Here is a 21,539-nt window from a genome sequence, read left to right as displayed (position 1 = left end):
CTGTATACCAATATGCTCCCCTCACTAATCTCCTGGATTTTAAAAATGACAAAATACCAAATTATATTTATACTTTAATACTGATATAATAAAATCAAGACCAGGGTTATAGTCAAAATAGGATTATACTGAGCACACTCATTCTGCTGGTAGGACTGAACACTTTCTGTTGCTTATCATATAAATTGAAAGTCCCAAATATCAAACATAGCACTTCTCAGTCAGAACTCTGAAGTCAATATATATTGCCAGAACCTCAAACTCCAAAATAAAACCCTAAGGCTAGTCAATTCTCATCAAATCAATTTCCATAATCTCTTTCATTTATATGCTTTGTAAAAAGGTTATACGTGTGCCTGGCTGGTGTCTTCATTATACAGGAAGCTCCTTGAAGGCAGGAAACATTACCTACATATGTTTATATCTCCTACAGCACCTAAAAGCACTTTGCACATTGCTAGCCCATTAACAAATACCTTAAAAAAACAAATCTCAAATTTGACTGTCCTTACAACCACAACATAACATAGCACACATTTGTTTCAGTCAATCCAACGTTCTTGCCTTTCCCAAAGGACTTGATAGATCCCGCTTCCTGAGCCTTGGGCTTCTGCCCATCCCCTGAAAGGCCATCTCTCCCTCCTCATTAGGAATTCTTACTCCTAACATCCATCTCAAAACAACTTATTCAGGGGCCTGCCCCACGGCCGAGTGGTTAAAGTTCTGCGCGCTCTGCTTCGGCAGCCCGGATTCACAGGTTCAGATCCCGGGTGCAGACCTACTCCACTCACCGGCCATGCTGTGGCGGTGTCCCACATGCAAAATGGAGGAAGACTGGCACCAATGTTGGCTCAGGGCTGATCCTCCTCAAGCAAAAAAAAAGAGGAGGATTGGCAGTGGATGTTAGCTCAGAGCCAATCTTCCTGAGAAAAAAGTAAAAGAAAAAAAAAACAACTTATTCAACTTATTCAGGAAAACTTCTCTAATTTAACTTAACTGCCACTGTGAGCACTTTCACTTTGCACCCCATTTCCCCCATTTAATACAGGGAAGGCAGTCAAACATTTTAGTAATAATTGTGCATGCGAACAACCAAAACTAGACTACAAATTTCTTTTTTTTAGTTTCTTGTTTGCACATTTTTTTTTTAGGAAGACTGGCCCTGTGGTAACATCTGTTACCAATCTTCCTCTTTTTCTTTTTTCTCCCCAAAGCCCCAGTACATAGTTGTGTATCCTAGTTGTAGAGTTGTAGCTCTTCTATGTGGGATGCCACCTTAGCATGGCTTGATGAGCAGTGAGTAGGTCCACGCCGAGGATCCAAACCATCGAACCCTGGGCCACCGAAATGGAAGGCACCGAGCCAGCCCCGAGACTACAAATTTCTTAAAGCCTTATTTTACTGATTCCCTTTGACAATCCTAAGATTTTTAATAAATATTTAGTGAATTTTAAAAGCGAAATATTAAGAAAAACCAATATGAATATTTCCATTCAAAAGCCAATTATATTCTAACACCACAATAAAAAATATTACTATTAATAAAACATTCATATAACCTTTTATGTCTGATTATATGGCAGAAAACAGAATGGAATAATATCTTCAAGTTGCTGAGGGAAAAATAACCACCAAACTAGATTTTCATGCACAACTAAAATACTATTCAAGAACAAGAGCTAAAGATTTCCGACAAACCAAAATCGTAATTTACCACCAACAGACCCTTAGTTGAGGAACTTCTAAAGCATATGCTTCAAGAAGAAGGGCAGTCATTCCAGGAGAATAAAAAGCTAGCAAGAAATTGGTAAACAGGGGCCGGCCCCGTGGCTTAGCGGTTAAGTGCACGCGCTCCGCTGCTGGCGGCCTGGGTTCCGATCCCGGGCGCGCACCCACACACCGCTTGTCAGGCCATGCTGAGGCCGAGTCCCACATACAGCAACTAGAAGGATGTGCAACTATGACATACAACTATCTACTGGGGCTTTGGGGGGGGAAATAAACAAACAAAGTTTAAAAAAAAAAAAAAGAAATTGGTAAACATAGTAAACCTAAACAAATATTAATTATATAAACAAGAATAAAATGCTTAATTCAGGGAACTGAAGAGAACAAGGTAGAATTATAATACTGAAAAACTGTAACAAAGCTCCAGAGTGATTGAAGTTATTCACCCATAGTGGCCTTCTTCTGGAAACTTGTCCCTTCTACCGCCACCACCTCCAACCACCCACTTGATGACTAAGTGTCACCAAATTAGCACAGTGTGGTCCCTCACCCTTGGCCATAAGTGATGGTCCAGAGGTGGGCAACTGACCCTAGCAGGAGCAAACACAGACAATCTCTAAAAACTACAAATAATTACCAAAAGCAAAGAGTAGGAGTCAATAGGTACTGAGCTGTGCTAATGAAGTGCTGCATGCATTGTTGATGCCTACGTTTTAATTCTCCTGTCTGAAATACTTCCTCCCTTTTCTCTACTTGTTCAAACCATCTTTTAAGGACCCAGCCTAAGCCTTCCCTATTCCCCTCACCTGGTCATCATTCCCTCCATAAATGACAGAAGTGGAAAATAATTATCCTCTATGGACTGCCAGTGTGCTAGGCATTTCACAAACATTACCACTTAACCTTATCTACACTGGGATGACAGCACTTGCTGTCTCTCCACTCATCATGGCAGAGTCATCTTTCTTAAAGGATATTACCTCACTTAATAGCTTCCTAACTGTTCCATATGTTTACATGCGTTCTATGCAGCTAGACTACAACATTCTCAACCACAGGAACTATGTCTTCTACTTTATTCTTATCTCCATCCACCTTCTCTCTTCCCTCCACTTCTCCCCTCCCCTTTCAAAATACACCCTTCCTATTTCTCAATCCCTTCTCATTAATACTACAGTTACTAATAATAAAAGCTACTATTTATAGTAGTTTGCATTGTGCTGACACTCTGCTAAATGCTTTACAAACATTTCATTTAATCTTCACGACAATCTCATAAGGTAGATATTATCTCCCCATTTCACAGAGAAGGAAAAAGGCTTCGAGAATTTAAAGAACTTGCTCTCTCACAGTAGGATAAATCTAGATCTGTAAAATATCCTTGTGGACTCCCACAACCCGCCCTGTGGTTCCCCATCCCCCACCCTCACCTGCTGTGGCAGTCTGTAGTGTGTCCACTTGGTGAGGTTCAAAGTATATTCCCCTAGAATCCTCTTCCCATATGGTTCCAGGTTAGAACTGGCCAAAGGAGGAAAGTGCCCTCCGAATATCATGGTTAGATGGACTGATGCAGAGTTGCCAGCAGATTCCTCCGTGTCTCGGCTCTCCCCTGTTCCACATGCAGCTCTTCTTGCTGACTGCCAATCCTGCTGACCAAACAGCAACCTCATATCCACCACCAAAAGCTTGACGGAAGACCACAGAGCTATGCAGAGACAAAAGCTTTTCATAGACTTTCTATCAGGTCTACTGTGTGGTCCCACTCTAGCAGCTAGGCACACCTGGCTTCTCAGATTCACCTACAAAAACTTGCCCACTGCACCACTGCTTCAGGAAGGCTGGTTAGTGACTTGTCTCTGATCCGCCAATTCCCCTTCTGTTAGTGCCACTGAGTCAATTCCGACTCCTAGTGACCCTGTGAACAGCAGAGCAGAACCCTGTCTGGTCTTTTGGGCCATCCTCTCACCTTCCTGCGCTATATCAGACAATGCTCTGCTGCTATTTAGAGTTTTCATAGCCAATTTTTCCAGAAGTGGGTGGCCAGGTCCTCCTTCCTAGTCTGTCTTAGTCTGGAAGCTCTGCTGAAACCTGTCCACCATGGGTGACCCTGCTGGTATTTGAAATACCGGTGGCACAGCTTTCAGCATCACAGCAACAAGCAGCTGCCACAGTGTGACAACCCACAGACTGGTGGTGTGGTTCCCTAACGAGGAAATAAACCTGGGCCTCGGCAGTAAGAGTGCCAAATCTTAACCACTAGATTAATTCCCCCTTACAGACTCCGATTTCCGAGTTTCTCCCTCAACTGTGTAAGGTCTTACTCATTTCATAAATCCCTTATTCCATAATATCACAGCAGTTCTGCCTCCCTGATTGAACCGTAACTAATGCAACTACTCGCCTCCTCCCAATCTACTGACCAAGAAATCTACGCCAATTTCCCCTTCTGAGATCTTCCTACATAGCCAAATCTAGGCCACTGGGTCTTTCCATAACCTCCAATCAAGCCTTCTTTTATCAGTTCTGCACTGATCACGTTTGCTTCCAAACAGGCCCAAGTGTCCCTCATTCTAACGAAGCCATACCTCCCTACTTGATCCTCCCATTTGCAAAAAGGTAAGATTTAAATGAGAGAAAACACTAGAGTGGGTATCAGATTAACAAATGTCAATACCAATTTGTCAATACCAATTTATTAACTAGGAAGAAAATAAGCTAAGAACACTTAAGGTACTTTTATGCTTTTGTTAGAGATGTGAAGATAGAGAAAGATAGAACAAGGATACAGAAAGATTATGAGAAAAAAAATATTTGTTGATGTGTGCTTTGTCCCAAATGTTTTTTTCCACTGGAAGTAGGGAAGCTTCATTTTTTTTTTTTAATGTAATCATTTTGGGCTTATCCAAGTATATCCCTAAATTATTTTAAAATTTCTAGGGGGCATAGATGACTGTATGTACAGTTTTTCTAATACTTTTTTTTTCTTTTCCAAAAGAGGTCTTCCCTCCCGTTTTGGCTAAAGTATTTCTAAAAATGTATTTCACTAGTCTTGGTTCCCTATTCGTAACACGAGAATGATTCAGTTCTCTGTTATTTTCTAGGGCTCAATGCTTACTATCCTGGATTTCAGCACTAAACTGTCTGACAGGTGATTCTGATTTCAATCACATCAGTCCTGAAGGTATTCATTCACTCTTTCAATAAGTATTTACTGAGAGCCCACTATATGTCAAGCACAGTTCAATGCAAAGTATCTGGCTATAAAATACCTTTAAGAGATCTCACTCTGACAAATTAATCACATTTAAACAGAGCTACTGGGCCGGCCCTGTGGCGTAGTGGTTAAGTGCACGTACTCCACTGCTGGCGGCCCAGGTTCAGATCCCGGGTGCACACCGATGCACCACTTGTCAGGCCATGCTGTGGCGGTGTCCCATATAAAGTAGAGGAAGGCGGGCACGGATGTTAGCCCAGGGCCAGTCTTCCTGAGCAGAAAGAGGAGGATTGGCATGGATGTTAGCTCAGAGCTGATCTTCCTCACAAAAAAAATAAACAAATAAATAGAGCTATTTATCTCCCAAACGCTGTCCTATAACAAATCTTCCCTGGACTGTTGTCATCTTAATCTCTCAAGCAAAAAAAAAACTTAAATCTCTTTTGATTCTTTACTATTTCCAATTAAGTTGTGGGTCTCACAGAATCACAGGCTAGACAGGTCCTTAAGAAATCACCTAGGGCAGGCGCCTGCCCCATGGCATAGTGATTAAGTTCGGCATGCTCTGCTTCGGCAGCCTGGGTTTGCAGATTCAGATCCCGGGCACGGACCTACACCACTCATCAGCCATGCTACGGCGGTAACCCACATATAAAATAGAGGAAGATTAGCACAGATGTTAGCTCAGGGCAAATCTTCCTCAACAAAAAAAAAGAAAAAGAAATCACTTAGGACAACTTTTTCAAAATCAGAAATGTTGAAGTCACTCTGTCACAGTCTATTTCTAACTAATGGCAGATTTAAGACTGAACTCAGGCTTCCTACCTACCATCAGTGTTCCACAAACAGTACGGAATATAATTTGTGGTACTCTCTTCAGGAAAACTCTAGGCAAGAAATCCCTTAGGCACATCCCTGAGTAAACCTTCCAACCCTAAGGCAGTATGCAACAGTCCACGACTATGGGACATAACTTTGTAATGCTGAATAATATACATTACCTGATCTCAGAACATGTAACTAATATACTCTTTCTTAAATCACAGGGCAAGATTATATACGCAGGGACATGGTCGTTTGGGGGTGAAGTCATTAGAATGCAGCCATGTACTGCTCACAGACTGGATGGATCTCTTAAGGTAGATTCTTATCAACACAAAGGTTGAGCTACCTTCCATTTCGTTTGTTTCCTTATAGTGTCTGAGCAACTCAGAAATTCTGTAAACATTGTTTGACATATTGTTCTTATACATTATAATGTCATATTATATAATAAAATATTACTAATTTTAAAAAGAAGTCAACAGCTACTTAAAAATGCCTAAACTGATTTAAAAATACATTAAAGCCATCATACAAATCATATTAATCTCTCCTTAAATTGAACCAGACAACGTTGTTTTCATTTCCTTGTATTAAAACAAAAGAACAAAATATTTTGGATTAAAACTCCACAAATACCATTAAAATGTAGAGAAGTCAGTCAAATTTAGAGTAATCACAAACTTATCAAATAATAATGAAGCATCTTTAAGTCACAAATCTAAAACAAAATATGACCTAGGAGCATTTAACTATTATTAAATAATAGCAGAGAAACAATTAAAACCTGACTTCACTTTAGACTGCAGATCTGTTCCCAAAGGCTTATTAAAAAATAATAAGTATCAACTCACATTTTTCCCACTGGCTCCTATTAATAATTTTTAAAAATAATTTTCAAAACCTTTTCCACAGTATTGCCTCTGCGGTAAGGCTGTTCACAAATACCTGATTTTCTCCTTCTGGGCATATGGAAATACTGCACTTCCCACCCTGTTCAACTCAGGTACAGCCATGAGACTTCTTTTCACCAACACATGTGGGTAAAGAGGTGAATGTTTCTTCCAGGTAAAAGCTTTAAAAGCGAGCTTTGACAAGTACGCTTTGACAAGTTCTATTTTCCTTCTGTTCTGATGTGATATTGTGATTTATGATAAATATATATTTGGTCTTCATCCCCATTTCTGGCAGAGAGCTCCTAAAACCCTTGGAATTTCGTTAAGTGATAAGAACAATGTACGTGTCTTCTGACATTCATAACAAATTCCTTTAAACCACACCTGAGTTTATGTTAATGAGATGACTTTTGAAAAGCACCTAGTGATGGAGGCTGGTTGCCAGGGGGAACCAACCACATGACTAGACGTTGGAACCGTCATCCCCATCCCCTGGCCTCTGAGCAGAAAAGAGGGGTTAGAGATTAAGTTCAACCACCAATGGCCAATAATTTAATCAATCATGCTAAGGTAACGAAGCCTCTATTAGAAGCTCAAAAGAACCGGGTCTGGAGAGCTTCCGGGTTGGTAGACACCCAGAGCGGCTGGGAGAGTGGCACACTTGGAGAGAGCACGGAAGATCTGCATCCCTTTCCCCACACCGTGCCCTATGTATCTCTTCCATCTGGCTGTTCCTAAATTATACCCTTTTATAATAAACTGGTAACCTAGTAACTGTTCCTGAATTCTGTGGGCCGCTCTAGCAAATTAATTGAACCCAAAGAGGGGGTGATGGGAACGTCCAATTTATAGCCCGTCGATCAGAAGCACAGGTTACTACCTAGCCTTGCAACTGGGTCTGAAGGGGAGGTCAGTCTTGTGGGACTGAGCCCTTTACCTGTTGGATCAGACACTATCTCTAAGTAGATAGTGTCACAACTCAGTTAAATTGTAGCACACCCTGCTGGTATCACAGAATTGCTTGGTGTGTGGAAAACCACACGCACACACATTTGGTGACCAGAAGTGTCAGAAGTACTGAATGTAATATAAAGGAAAAAATATAGTGTGTCTTTTTGTTTACAGCTGGCAACCAGTAAGTAATGTTACAGACAGTGGCTGCTCCCAAGTGAGATTCCAAATGGAGGATCCAGAGCTGGACCCAAAGTAAGGATGACAAAAGTGGACAATAATAACAAAATGGAGTCACATATGCCTAGGCTTCTAAAATGGAGCTGGGAGACCATTAAGAACATAGGCTTATGTACACACACCACATCCACCACCCAATGTTAAGTGACCATTTGAGCTTTACCTGACACCAGAGGTCACATCTTGAAGCACTTCCTCATTCCGAGAACAAACAATCTGCCTAGATACAACCCAAGGACCAACTACATCCTGGCGAGTCAGCTCACCCCATGCCAGAACCAATCATTAGCTGTTCAATGTAAACCTTTGTAGGCCTGTGTCCTTTGTCTTTATAAACCTCTGCCTCCTTTGTCTTCCTCAGAGCACATCTGAGATTCTACTCAAATCTGTGTCTCCCAAATTGCAATTCTTAAGACCCACAAATAAACTTTTTGCTTCTTTTGCAGTTTACACCTCTTATTCATTGACATTACATGGTGTCAGAAGTGGGATCCAGAGCGACCGACCTCTGATTCCAGTGCCACTTTGCGGACAGGTGCCCGTAAAGAGTCCTTTTGTGCTCTACTGTCTCCCTTGGCAATCCTGATCCCCAGCAGTAAGTCCTCCTGGGCCTGGACCTCCTATTTTTTGGGAGAAGTCCAGACTTTATTTGGTTATCCTTTGATACTGGTTCTGGCCATCCTTTCATTGTCAGCTTTAAGGAACTTCTGTTTGTTTTCATTCCTTTGCTGAGCCAATGTTTCTTTGCTAAGTACTACAAATGGGAAGTCCATTTTCTAAGGGGACTGCTGAAAGGCAGCCCCATCTAGAACTCCTGCTGGTTTTGTTTAAAGAATACTGACATTCTACATGTAGATTTTTATCACGCTGGATTCACATTTCTCAGAAAGATTTGAGGCTTCACTGGCCTAAATGGAGCTCCTTTGAAATTCCTAACTTGCACACTCAATTGGAAAAAGTTACTGAACTAAACAAACTGAATGAGAAGCATATTTTAATTGGTATCTTGAGGCCTCTAAACGAAACACCAAAAAGGTTGCTTCCCTGAGCACTGTTAATTCTAAATTCACCAAGGCCAATTCAGACCTCTCTCAAAGACTTGTAAAGCTAGAAAAGTTGGCCAACACTTCTTTCATTACTGTCACTGCCTCCGGTCTTCCTTCACCCACATTCAATTTCTAAGACTGAACAAAGTTTCAAATTAAAATTATCCCAAAACTTCTAGGAAGAAGAAAACTTGCACTTTTGTCTCTCTATCCTTTGAAGTTGTAAATTTTACCATGTTTTTAGAATGTAAACACCCCAAGAGATAACAGCCCACAATTGCCTATGACTAAACCTGGCTAACTCAATCAGTAAAGCCTGAAGTAAAAAAAAACAAAAAATAAAACTTTTAAGCAGTTCCATCTGCCAGAAACAAAATTTGAATCCAACTATTCTTTCATAACTAGTGAGCTTTGTATTACTGTATCTGATTCATGGCTGAAATTTTTAAAATAAAAACTATAAGATCTCTGTTTGTGTCTGTCTATATACACGTATATATGTTATATATGTGTGATATTTTTCTACCTCCAGATGGTATTATCAAGTTCATTTCTAAAGAGCTCTATTTAATTAAAGTAAGTCCTTATATAAATTATTTCTAAATATAATAAAAACTAACCCAAATGTTTTTCAAGTTCAAGTGATTTGTGACAATCTCTGATAAAAGATAGTTTAAGTTTGTTTAATAAAAACAGACATGTCTTCAGAGTTATCAATATTGAATGTAACACAAACACAACTTTTTCTACCTGGGTTTACTGGTCAGTAGGCTCCTGCTGTTTCTGTTGCAGAATTTGTCAGCAGAGGGAATGACTTGAGATGATGGTTAACTATTTAATGTCCAATCCAAACATAATTGTTAAAAACAAGTGTTTAAATAAATGTAAATGAGATAAAAGCTTATACAAGTTAAACCAAATAATGGATACTCATTGACTATCTAAACCATTTCCAGATAGGATGGTATACTGAGACACTGATTGCTAAACATAAATTTGTCTGGTTGTTGTTTTGTTTTTTTTTTTCTTTTGGTGAGGAAGATCAGCGCTGAGCTAACATCTGCCAATCCTCCTCCGTTTCTGCTGAGGAAGACCGGCCCTGGGCTAAAATTGGTGCCCATCTTCCTCCACTGTATATGGGACGCTGCCACAGCATGGCTTGACAAGCGGTGCATCAGTGCACGCCCAGGATCCAAACCCCGGGTCGCCACAGCAGAGCGCGAGCACTTAACTGCTACAGCACCGGGCTGGCCCCTGTCTGGGTTTGACTTTTTAATTCTTTTACAGAGAGATAAAAGATATTCGGGTCTATCAACAGACACGTTTCGTGCCACACTGAAAAGTTTGCTATAAAGAAAGATATGCTCCTAGAAATTATAAAACATGTTTATGGGTTTGCTAATCTACTACAGGATGCTAATATATAATAATTCACAATTGCCTGCTTCCTAATTTTTACTGGAGAGCAAAGATTACAAACAGAGGGAAGGAGGGAGGGAGAAAGTTGGAAGAAGAGCTGAAAATACAAAAGGAACCAAAAAGAAAATGTCAGAACACTTAGAGTAATAAACGTAAATTAACTCTATGCAAACTGTATGCACTGATGCTGAGAGAATGCTGGTAAAGCAGCAGGTGCCCCTTTGAAAGATGAGAGGCAATGGAACTCATGAGAGCTTTCTCCTATTATGGAAGGATTTAGTGTAACTTCTTATTTTTCAAACTACGGTCACAGACCATTGAGAAATTATGACTAACATTTATTTAAATAGAAAATGTACATGGTATCTACATTTATCAAAATAGATAATATATATCTTCAATTTTATCTATACTCCATAATAAGTCTATTACAAATTTCTTATATATGTAAATAAACAAAAATAATTTCATAAGATGCGAAACAGAATGCATGTATAGCATATACTAAAAATAGGAAATACCTGTCAGTTTATTAAATTTTTATTTCAGTTACATCCGTTTTTATATATGGAGGTATATACTGTTTACAGTATATATATAGTGTATATAGGATAATATACACTGTATTTCTTGCTATGGAAAGATCTAACACGTTTGAAAGCCACTCTCTTATACCACATTAATCTGAGCAACAGAAGGGTCTATGAGGTCAATACAAGAACCACCACCCTTTCTGTCTTATATACACACACACAATGATAACTCCTCAAGGCCAGGCTGTAATCACTCTCTGATAGGCTCATACTTTGTTGCCTTGTCTTTTCAGATTTACAGCCAGGCAGCAACAATCTTTTAAAAGAACTTCTCTTTTTTTTTTTTTTTTTTTTGCTGAGGAAGATTCGCCCTGAACTAACATCCATTGCCAACCTTCCTCTCTTTCTGCTTGAGGAAGATTAGCCCTAAGCTAAATCTGTGCCAGTCTTCCTCTACTTGTATGTGGGTTGCCGCCACAGCATGGCTGATGAGTGGTGTAGATCCGCGCCCAGGATCCAAACCTGCAAACCCAGGCTGCCAAAGCGGAGCGTGCCAAACCTAATCACCAGCCACAGGCCAGCCCCTCCGTTTCTTACAACTATTTGCACGGCTGAGAATTCTGGTGGTGGCTTCCCAGATGTTTATAGCACTGCCATCAGTTTAGAAGTTGTTGTTCCATCTTTCAAATCTTTATTCTGCCTACTCAACCTAAAGGAACTCTCTTCAGCAATGATGTGGGGATCTTGGCGCCTCTGCCTGTTCTATCATTCCCAGTCTAACAGAGCAATGTCAGGATGAACCTATGGCTACAAGTGAATCTCATACTGTAATTTCAAAAAAGCATATGGTTTAACTATATTATATATAAGGAATTTATATTCATTTAATGTAATGCAAAAGCAGTTATGCTATTCTCTAAGAGTAAAATCTGTAATTATTCTGTAACAACTGCCTTGCATCATTTCTTTCCAGATAAACTTTGCAAGTTTTTGAAATTAAGAAAGCAACTACATATGAAAAGTAGACAAGGAAAATAGGATATGTGTTTTCGGTAAGAGAAGGTATGAAGAATGACGATGCATCTTTGTTAAAGGAAAACAAAATAAGTTTGTCCTAAAACAAAATTATTTTTCCAAAGTAAGAAAGAAAAAGATAGGACAAAACCTAAAGAGACATAGAAAGTTGTAGGTTTGTGAAAAAGGAATCTTTAAAAAGAAATTTTAGTGTGTGGTCAAGCTGGCTAAGATTAAAATGAATTTATTTAAAAATGAATTTTAATATCAAAAGTATACTGGTGCAAAATTAGAATTTGGCTTTTCTCTCTATTGAAGGACAAAATCTCAAATTATTGATCTTCTCTTAATAAGAAATTATAAACAAAGTTTCTTTACCTTCAATGTAATCTGCCTATGAAACAAAGATCCTGTACTTTGTCTTTATCAAGTCTTTGATTACTTAGAAAAGCTCAGTTTTGCTCAGAACTACATAACTCTCTATATTTACCTTCAAAATCTCTTCGTCACTTTGGTTAAATAGATAATTAAATATTAAGTTTTATAATGCTCTGTGATCCTATTTAGGTAATCATTTTAGAAACCTCTTGGATATTTTTGACAAACTTTCCAAAATCAAATTCTAAATGAAGTCTTTTTTGACCTCTAGCTAACTTTAGAATTGTTCAGAGGATCCCTGAAACATCTCAAAAGATTTGTTCTCTCTCCTTATGAAAAGAGGGATATTAAACTAATTAGGTTTATTTGATATGTTAAGTTACATGGGAAGCATTATCAATTAAGAAATAACTATTAAGCCTTCTTTATGTCTTTGTATAAGAGTTCTAGAAATTATGTGAAATGCCTGCAAGTCTAATACGTCCTGGTATAAAATGTTGTCTGTCATCAAAATAGAGGCTCACAGTGAAAATCAGGAAAGCGCCTTAGCTGACTTTCATGCAAAGGAAGCAACAACAGAATCTATAAAGGTTATGACACACATGGATGAATTCCATTCTGGTTCTGCCAGAAAAAAAAAAATTGACCCCTTATTGCCAAACTTTTGCCATCCTGATGTCCTTGTAACATGACAAGTCTGCTCCTGAATCAGAGAAATTAAGATGGGTAAACAATGGCTATAAACTAAACAAATAGTCAGAGCTATGGGAAACCCAAGATGGCCGCTTGGTTCTTCCTAGCTCCCTGGCAAACCCCATTTTTTCATTTTTAAATTCCATCACCCACTGCAGCGCATTAAGAAAAACTATTTCTGTCCCCCAGAGGCCACAGAACTCCTCCCTCTGGGTCTTTTGTGCTCCTGCAGCTGGATTTCATTCAATTGATACTTAGCATGAGTTATCATTATGTTCTTGTTATTTTATGTATGTTTTCTGAATGGTTTAAAGTTTTTCCCTTGCCACAAAGGTGATGCCCTCACAATGGCAAAGAAACTGTTAGAAAATGTATTTCCCACTTGGGATATACCTTCCACGGTCTCCAGTGATCGAGGCACCCACTTCATTGGGCAAATCATAGGAACATTAACAAAAATCTTTCAAATTTCTTGGAATTATCACAGTTCCTATCACCCTCCATTATCAGGCAAAGTTGAGAAAACTAATGAAAAACTGGATTTAAGTAGAAGAAATATTAAATTACGTGGGACTACATGAGGTGAGAAAGATGCTCTAATGTTTTGTTTTTCCAGATTTAAAGAAATCTTTTCCCTTAAGCTATCAACAATTTGGTAAGACATACCTTTGTGAACAAAGATGAAACATTTACTTTTTCTCCCTACCTAATCCCTCTAGAATTCAGAAACTCTGAGTATTCTTATTTTGTAAAATAAATATATATTTGTACATTGTATAATGTAATGCATAAATAATATTTTATATATATATAAAAATATCAGGCCAAGTTTTTAATGTAAAATTAGTTTTACTGTGATTATTTTTGCTAAAAAAGAGGGTAATTGTGGAGAGAAAAATGTTTACACCTTTGTAGATATTAGATTCTAGTCCTGTGAACTGTCTTTGAGGTTTCATTATATACCTATGGATTGGACTCCCCTGGGCTAAGGTATTGCTTTTGGTCTTGCCAACTGTTCGCAGTACCCTCTTTGGAAAACATAAACTACACATGAGACAGTCATCAGCAGATCAACGTCTATTAGTACACAACCTTCTGCTGATCCTCTGTTGTCTATTAGTATGCCAGCTACTGTTAAGTCTCTAATGTCTTATGTTCAAGCCCATCATCAACAGATAAAAGAAAACTTTCCTGGATTCCAACTTAAAGGATCCTGGTGGTCATAATCTAGAGCCTGGTGACTGGGTATTCCGGAAGCATCATCAGAGGAAGACAGCCCTCAAGCCCCATTGGAAAAGACCTTACCAAGTGCTCCTCACCGCTGACACTGCTACAGAACTCAAAGGCATCGCATACTATGTGTTCCCCTTTCGGAATAATGATTGCTCAGCAACTTGAGATGATCAACCAATCCTGCAACTCCAAACTAAGAACTCAATACTTTGTCCAGATAAAAACTATGCCTAAGACTCATTTTCTGACTGCCTCCGTATTGCTCAGGGGTGGCCAAAGCCTCTGACTGCGTTACTCCTACTGATGATTGAGCATCTCACTTTCCCCACTAAGTGGGACATGACTCCAGAGAATGAGCCTTCCTGGTGACAAGGGATATATATATATATTTATACATATCAAATGATTTGATCTGCAGTGCTTTCTGTTGAAAGATCTTGATCAAAAGGGGAAAATGTGGATGGCAATAATAAAATGGAGTTAACATAAAATGGAGCTGGGAGGCCATTAAGAAAGTGGGGCTTATGCATGCACACCACGTCCACCACCAGATGTTAACTGAACTTCTGAGCTTTACCTGACACCAGAGGTCACATCTTGAAGCACTTCCTCATTCCGAGAACAAACAATCTGCCTAGATACAACCCAAGGACCAACTACATCCTGGCGAGTCAGCTCACCCCATGCCAGAACCAATCACTAGCTGTTCAGTGTAAATCTTTGTAGGCTTGTGTCCTTTGTCTTTATAAACCCCTTCCTCCTTTGTCTTCCTCAGAGCACATCCGAGACTCTACTCAAATCTGTGTCTCAAACTTTTTGCCTGTTTTGCAGTTTACCCAGCTTATTCACTGACACAATGTTGAGTGGAAGTCCCCCAATTGAACCTCAATGAACACATAGCATGAGCAAAAAATAAACCTTTGTTATTTTAAGCCACTGAGATTTGGGGGTTATTGTTCATAGCCTATTCAAAATAATACAGTCTAAAACTTAATTTTAAAAAAATCACACTGAAAATTCCTAATGTTCATTATACTCATTTCAAAAAATTTCGTCAATTCTCTGACCAAGTACATTAAACTCTCCCATATTACTTCTCCTAGATACCAGAAAAATAAACACACTTCCCATACCATTTATTTAAAATAGACCAGTTTATTTTCATCCCATTGAAAAACGTACATAATACAGTACTAGTCTCTCCTTATCCAAAGGAGCTACATTTCAAGACCCCCAATGGATGACGGAAACCGCAAATAGTATCAAACCCTATATATATTATGTTTTTTCCTATACACACATATTTGAGATGCAACAGCAAACTAGCACGAATTTATTTTTCCTTCTTCACAATTTCAGACAGAAGATTCATTCTTACCACAAATCTTAGCAACCTCAGCACACGATATTTTGTCTTCTCTTATTAAGTCAAGATCTTTCACTTTTTCACTTAAAGGAAGCACTTTATGGCTTCTCTTTGGCTTATCCAAATTGCCAGCATCACTATTCTTGTGCTTTGTGGCCATTAAGTAAAATAAGGATTACTTGAACAGAAGCACTGCAATACCACAATAGTTGATCTGATAACCGAGACAGCAACTAACTAACCAGCCGGTAGCATATACCGTGTGCATACACTGGACAAAGGGATGAGTCACATCTGGGAGTGGATGGCACGAGATTGCACCATGCTTCTCAGAACAGCTCCCAATTTAAAACTTATGAATTGTTTATTTCTACAATTTTCCATTTAATATTTTTGGTCTGCAGTTAACTGCAGGCAACAGAAACCACAGATAAGGGAGACTACTGTACACATAAAGAAATCATACAAGTTTACCCAAGTGTTTTTCAGAACTCTTTCACTCAGTGATTATAAAGGATGAGAGATGAGAATAATATCTGAATTTGAGTATATGTTTTCTTTAATCATGTTGGCCCTACCCCCAGAAGATTCTACTACACATAGCCCATAGAGAGTGCTGCATGTAATCAGAGTATGTAAGCAACGCGGAGGCAGAGAGAAGGCTAGGGAACTCTTGCTTTAATTAGAAGAGCCATACAAAATCCCCAACTCTACTGTGTGACTTTGAGCAAGATTCTTAACACCTCTGAGCCTGTTTCCTCATCTGTAAAATCAGGATAATATAACTACCATAGTTACTGTGATATTAATTTGTCTAAAGTTTCTGGCACTTAATAGACGCTCAAATACTACTACTTCTTTCCTTCCAAGATACAGTCTGAAGTTTATAGAAAATTGTGTGATATCCTCAAGGCCAGAAGACATGCCTTTATAAAGCACAAATGTAAAGCTAAAGGATAGACCAGACTGAGATGCAAAACAAGGATGAGAGGAAAAAGGAAATCAGCAAGATAAAGGATTGCCAAGATAATAGAGATTCAACTGCAGAAATAAAATCTCATGAGACGAAAAACATTTTTTAATGTATATTGGAGGGCATAAAGAACAGAACTGTCAATGTGGCTATGGAGGTCAAACCCAAGAAACTCTCCCAGAGTGCAAAGTAAAATAACAAAAAGATGAAAATATTGAGAGACGATGACAAATAAGGAGAATGGAGATCTAATCTAAAAACTATACACATTGCCAAGGAAGAAGAATATTTTAAAAAAGGGGCACAAATGAAAAAAAACCTGAATGAGCTGAAATAAAATTGAGATATTATGACTATGTAGCTTTGAATCCTTTGTTTAAATATCTGTATAATACATAAATCCATATACTCAGAGATAGAAGGTAAGGAAACAACATTTTCTTATCGAACCTCCTTAACAAACCAATTTGGCAAATTAACCAACACTCTCCATTCTCTCTAGAAAGCCTTCTGATAACCTGCTGAACGTTCACTACTAGTTAAGCTTATTTTTTACCAAAAACACATTTCTACTCTCATCAACTTACCAAGAATTAGATGTTTATGTACTTGTTAAAATAATTACATAGTTAAATATTACATAAACCAATGAAATTATGAATGTGAAAAGAGAGTTGTTATTTCTATGAAAAAGAAGTTGAATGTTCAGACTCAAAGAACAGTTACATAAAAATTGTTATTAAAGTAGGTATAGGAGAATAAACTGTAAAAGACTAGGCAGAAAAATCATACAACTCTAGATGGATCATGTACTCAGCTTTATACTTCTACATTTTTTTAAACAAAATAAAGTATTTAAGATAAAAATGTGTCATTTTTATTCCCCTGATATTATTTTTTTTTAATTAAACTGAACACCACCAGTCCTAATCACTTTAAATAAGACGGCTTCCATGTACATCAAGATAGACATGACCTTGGACTACGGGAGATTTTACAATAACTGATAATGCTTTTTGAATACTTTATTATATGCTAGGCACTAAACATATTATCTCATTTAAACCTCATACCAAACCTATGAGTTAGGTATGATTATCTCTATCTTATAGACAAGGAAAGCAAGGGTTAGAGAGGTTAAGCAGGAGAGCTGGGACTCACATTCAGGTCTGACTCCCAAGTTCATACTTTTAACTGCTTACTACTTTTACTTTCTTCTTTATCTTTTTTATATTTAAATTTTTTTCCAATAAATATTATAATCACAATCAGTTAATGTATAGGGTTTGCTAATTTAGTTCAACTGTTGCCTCCTCTTCAAGGCCTTCTGGAATTGCCCTCCCCACCCTGAGACATAGCAGGTACTCCATGAATGGTAATGATATCACTTTGGTAAAGCAAATCCAAGTTTCTCGTTGCCCTGATAAAGCAGAGAGGTGGCATGCTGCAGTTGCTAGAAGCACAGATTCTGGAGCCAGACTGCCTGCATTCTGTCCCAGCTCCACCACACACAAGTGTGAACATAGGCAAGTTGCTTATTGTCTCTGTGCTTCAGTTCCCCCCTGTAACATGGGCATAACAACAGTAACTAATTCATTGGGCTGTTAATAGGCATTAAATGGATATCTTCAAAGTAGTACTCAAGCAGTGCCTAGAACGCAGAAGTTGCTTAAGTTTGCAAAATAAAAATAAATAATACCACAAGAGAGAATAAAGAAAACTCAACCAGTAAATTCAGAAGAAAAATTTTGTAAATCATCAGCGGTTAGTAGGCATCACTTTTTTTTTGCGAGGAAGATTAGCCCTGAGCTAACACCCGTTGCCAATCCTCCTTTTTTTTGCTAAGGGAGATTGGCCCTGGGCTAACATCTGTGCCCATCTTCTTCTACTTTATATGGGACACCGCCACAGCATGGCTTGATAGGCAGTGCTTAGGTCCGTGCCCAGGATCCAAACCCACGAACCCCAGGCCACCGAAGTGGAGCACACAAACTTCACTACCACACCACCGGGCCGGCCCCGGCATCACCTTTTAAGAATCTTAGAACACTGGAAAAGGAGGTCCCTTCTGTCAATTCTCCATTCATTTAATAAATATTTGGCTCCAGGCATTGTGCTAGGTGTTGGGGCACCAAAATCAACAAAACACTGCCCTGTCCTTGAAGAGCTAACTTCCTAATGGAGGACACAGAGATGATTATAGTGCAACGTGGTGAGTACGATGGTAGAGGAAGGTACACAGTGCTAGTGGAGCATCCTGCCTGAGGTGGTGGCAATGAGGAGACCTAATCTGGGAATTATCAAAATAATAATGATAAAATCATATCTTAAACTATTCTTTTAATTTGTCAATATTAATTGTTAAAGTCAACACAGAGTGCTTTTTAAATTTACGGTACTAAACAAAGCACTCTTGAGCACTTATAAGGAACGCAGTGTGCTAGTTACAGGAGGGACTCCACAGATTTTCTCTCTATCCTATCAGCTGGGAAGACAAAGTATAACAAAAAAATTAAGCACAATCTAAGTGTTAAACAACCATAAAGGCAACAATAGAAGAGATGTTACAAAGCAAATATGTGATTAACCACCACGAGAAACACAGTCAACCAATGTTTCCAATAAATCCCAGGGATAGTCAAGACAAAAGACAAAATTACACTGACAAGTTTCTTATAAACGTATACGTGCATGTGTAAATAGATATAGAGCTATACCCCACACAACACTTGAGAATAAGGGAAAGTTTTTTTATGACTTACAAAAGAGATGTGTGGGAAAACTTCATGTAAACTGTCTCATGAATTAAATCGTATTTTTAATGAGAGAATGTGTTACTTCAGTAAATCCTTTTATGAACTCTTCTTTAAAACAATCACCTACTAAATGTCAGTTAATTAGTTGGGAAATAAATTCAACTTTATATTACATATATTTGATTTATTTCTATATGGCTTAACTAAAATGAGGTTCACCTCTAAATGTAACCAACATGCCTCACTATCAGAAATTCACAAATGTTTACTAACTTAATCATTATGAAATGAGAAGAAGCAGTGAAGTTAAAGAAGTTATAATTCTTGAACTTCACACAGTGGTAGAATTAGGACTAGAATTTAGATCTTCTGACTTTTAATCCAGTGCTCTTTGCATTACACCAGAAAATAGTTTTCTCAAAATGTTTTTTAGTAAATCCACCCTTCCTTTATTATATTTCTAGCTATTCTTGTGTAACAAATATGGGTTAAGAAAAACTTAAAAGAAACACACTCCTTGGGGCTGGCCACATGGCCAAGTGGTTAAAAGTTCCAAGTGCTCCGCTTTGGCGGCCCAGGTTCACGGTTCCGATCCCAGGCACGGACATACTCCACTCATGAGCTATACTGCGGAGGCATCCCACATACAAAAGAGAGGAAGATTGGCACAGATGTTAGTTAGCTCAGGGCTAATCTTCCTCAAGCGAAAATAAAAAAGAAACACACTCCTTGAGTGAGAATACAGGAAAAGACAGGCATTGAGTTTTTCCTATTTTTCTCAAGTCAGGTTTATTTACATTCATAAAATACCTTGAATTCATAACTAAAAATCTTAAAAATCCACAAAATCAGAATCTGATTAACTTAGCTGCATAGGATTTTTTACATTCCTGTGATTTTGTTTCTATCTATAGACAACAAAAGATTAACACTAAAATTCAAAAGTTAGCCTGACAAGGATCAGCAACAGATGCTGATTACTGGTGAAAGATTACTGGAGAACAGGCTAGCACTACAGTGCTAATTTATCATGCCATAGATTACCTGCTAATTGCAGTGGGGAAAACATATCTTACCTTAACCCCCATAACCAAGTGATCAAACTCAGCATCACAAATAATGGAACTTGACATTACATGTTTCCTGATGGGAAGGAATATGAAGTACCAGCATCACTTAGTAGTTATTATTGCCCAAAATATTTAATTTGAAACGAATCAACCCTTTAAACCTAGCTCACTGTTAGCTAATATAGGGGGAACGGAGGAACACGCTAAATGACACCATAAGGGAAAAACTCAGACAAATCAAGAATGAGACTTATTTTATAAGACAACTGGCCTGATCTTTTAAAAAATATGAACGTCATTTTAAAAGGGGGAGGTGAGGCTGTTCTAGATTAGAAGAGATCAGAGACTTAACCAAACGCAGTGAATAAACCTTGATGGGATCCTGGTTTGGTGGGACTGGGTGTAAAAAGCCATAAAGGCTCTTTGAGTACAAATGGGGAGATTTAAATATGGATGGATATTGTATTACATTAAGGAATTATCAATATGAAACTATTAACCTAATTATCAATAGCAAAATATTAACTAATAATATTAACAATAATGGTATTTTGGCTATGTAAGAAAATGTCCTTTGGAGATGCATGCTGACCTATTTAGGGGTGAAATGTCATAATGTCTACAGTTCAGTTTCAACTGGTTTAGCCAAAAATAATATACACATATTTACAGATAAAGCAAATAAGGCAAGATGTCAACAAATGTTGAATCTAGAGGGTCATCATATGTATGCTCACTATTACCAATTTCCTGTATGCTTGAAATTGTTTCATAATAAAAAGTCAGGGGTGAAGGGGAGCCTAGAGAGTTCCAATTCTACAAGGGGAAAAAAAAACCTGAAACCAAAGCTGTGCCAACCAGGGAGAACCAAACATGACTTCATTTTAATACAGCATCTATTAAATACAGTTTATCCCTTTGGTAGCAATAAGATACACTAGGAATGAAAGCTCCACCTAAAACACTGCTTAAAAGATTGAGTCTATAATGTAATGCAATTATTTAAGATAAGCCTTTAACAGCTAGTTCTCTCAAAAGACACACATGGAGAGCATGACTAGATAACCATTCTATCATGATATCATATTCAACATAATTCAACAAGACTGAACACACGTTTATATTTTAACCAAACAACAAATCAATCTGTGCACCATCCACCTGTTAACTCTATAATTTGACCTTTTCTCTACAATTACAAAGACAT

General features: G+C 38.1%; 1 protein-coding gene across 3 annotated transcripts in view; it reads right to left on the bottom strand.

The window, feature by feature from the left end:
• Positions 1 to 21,539, bottom strand: part of MAP3K2 (mitogen-activated protein kinase kinase kinase 2) — a 107,592-nt gene that overhangs the window by 84,544 nt on the left and 1,509 nt on the right. The window lies entirely within an intron of this gene.

Source organism: Ceratotherium simum, chromosome 9, assembly GCF_057802395.1.
Source record: "Ceratotherium simum simum isolate JZ-2026a chromosome 9, ASM5780239v1, whole genome shotgun sequence".
Lineage (NCBI taxonomy): Eukaryota > Metazoa > Chordata > Mammalia > Perissodactyla > Rhinocerotidae > Ceratotherium > Ceratotherium simum.
This window is presented reverse-complemented; position numbering and strand designations above follow the sequence as displayed.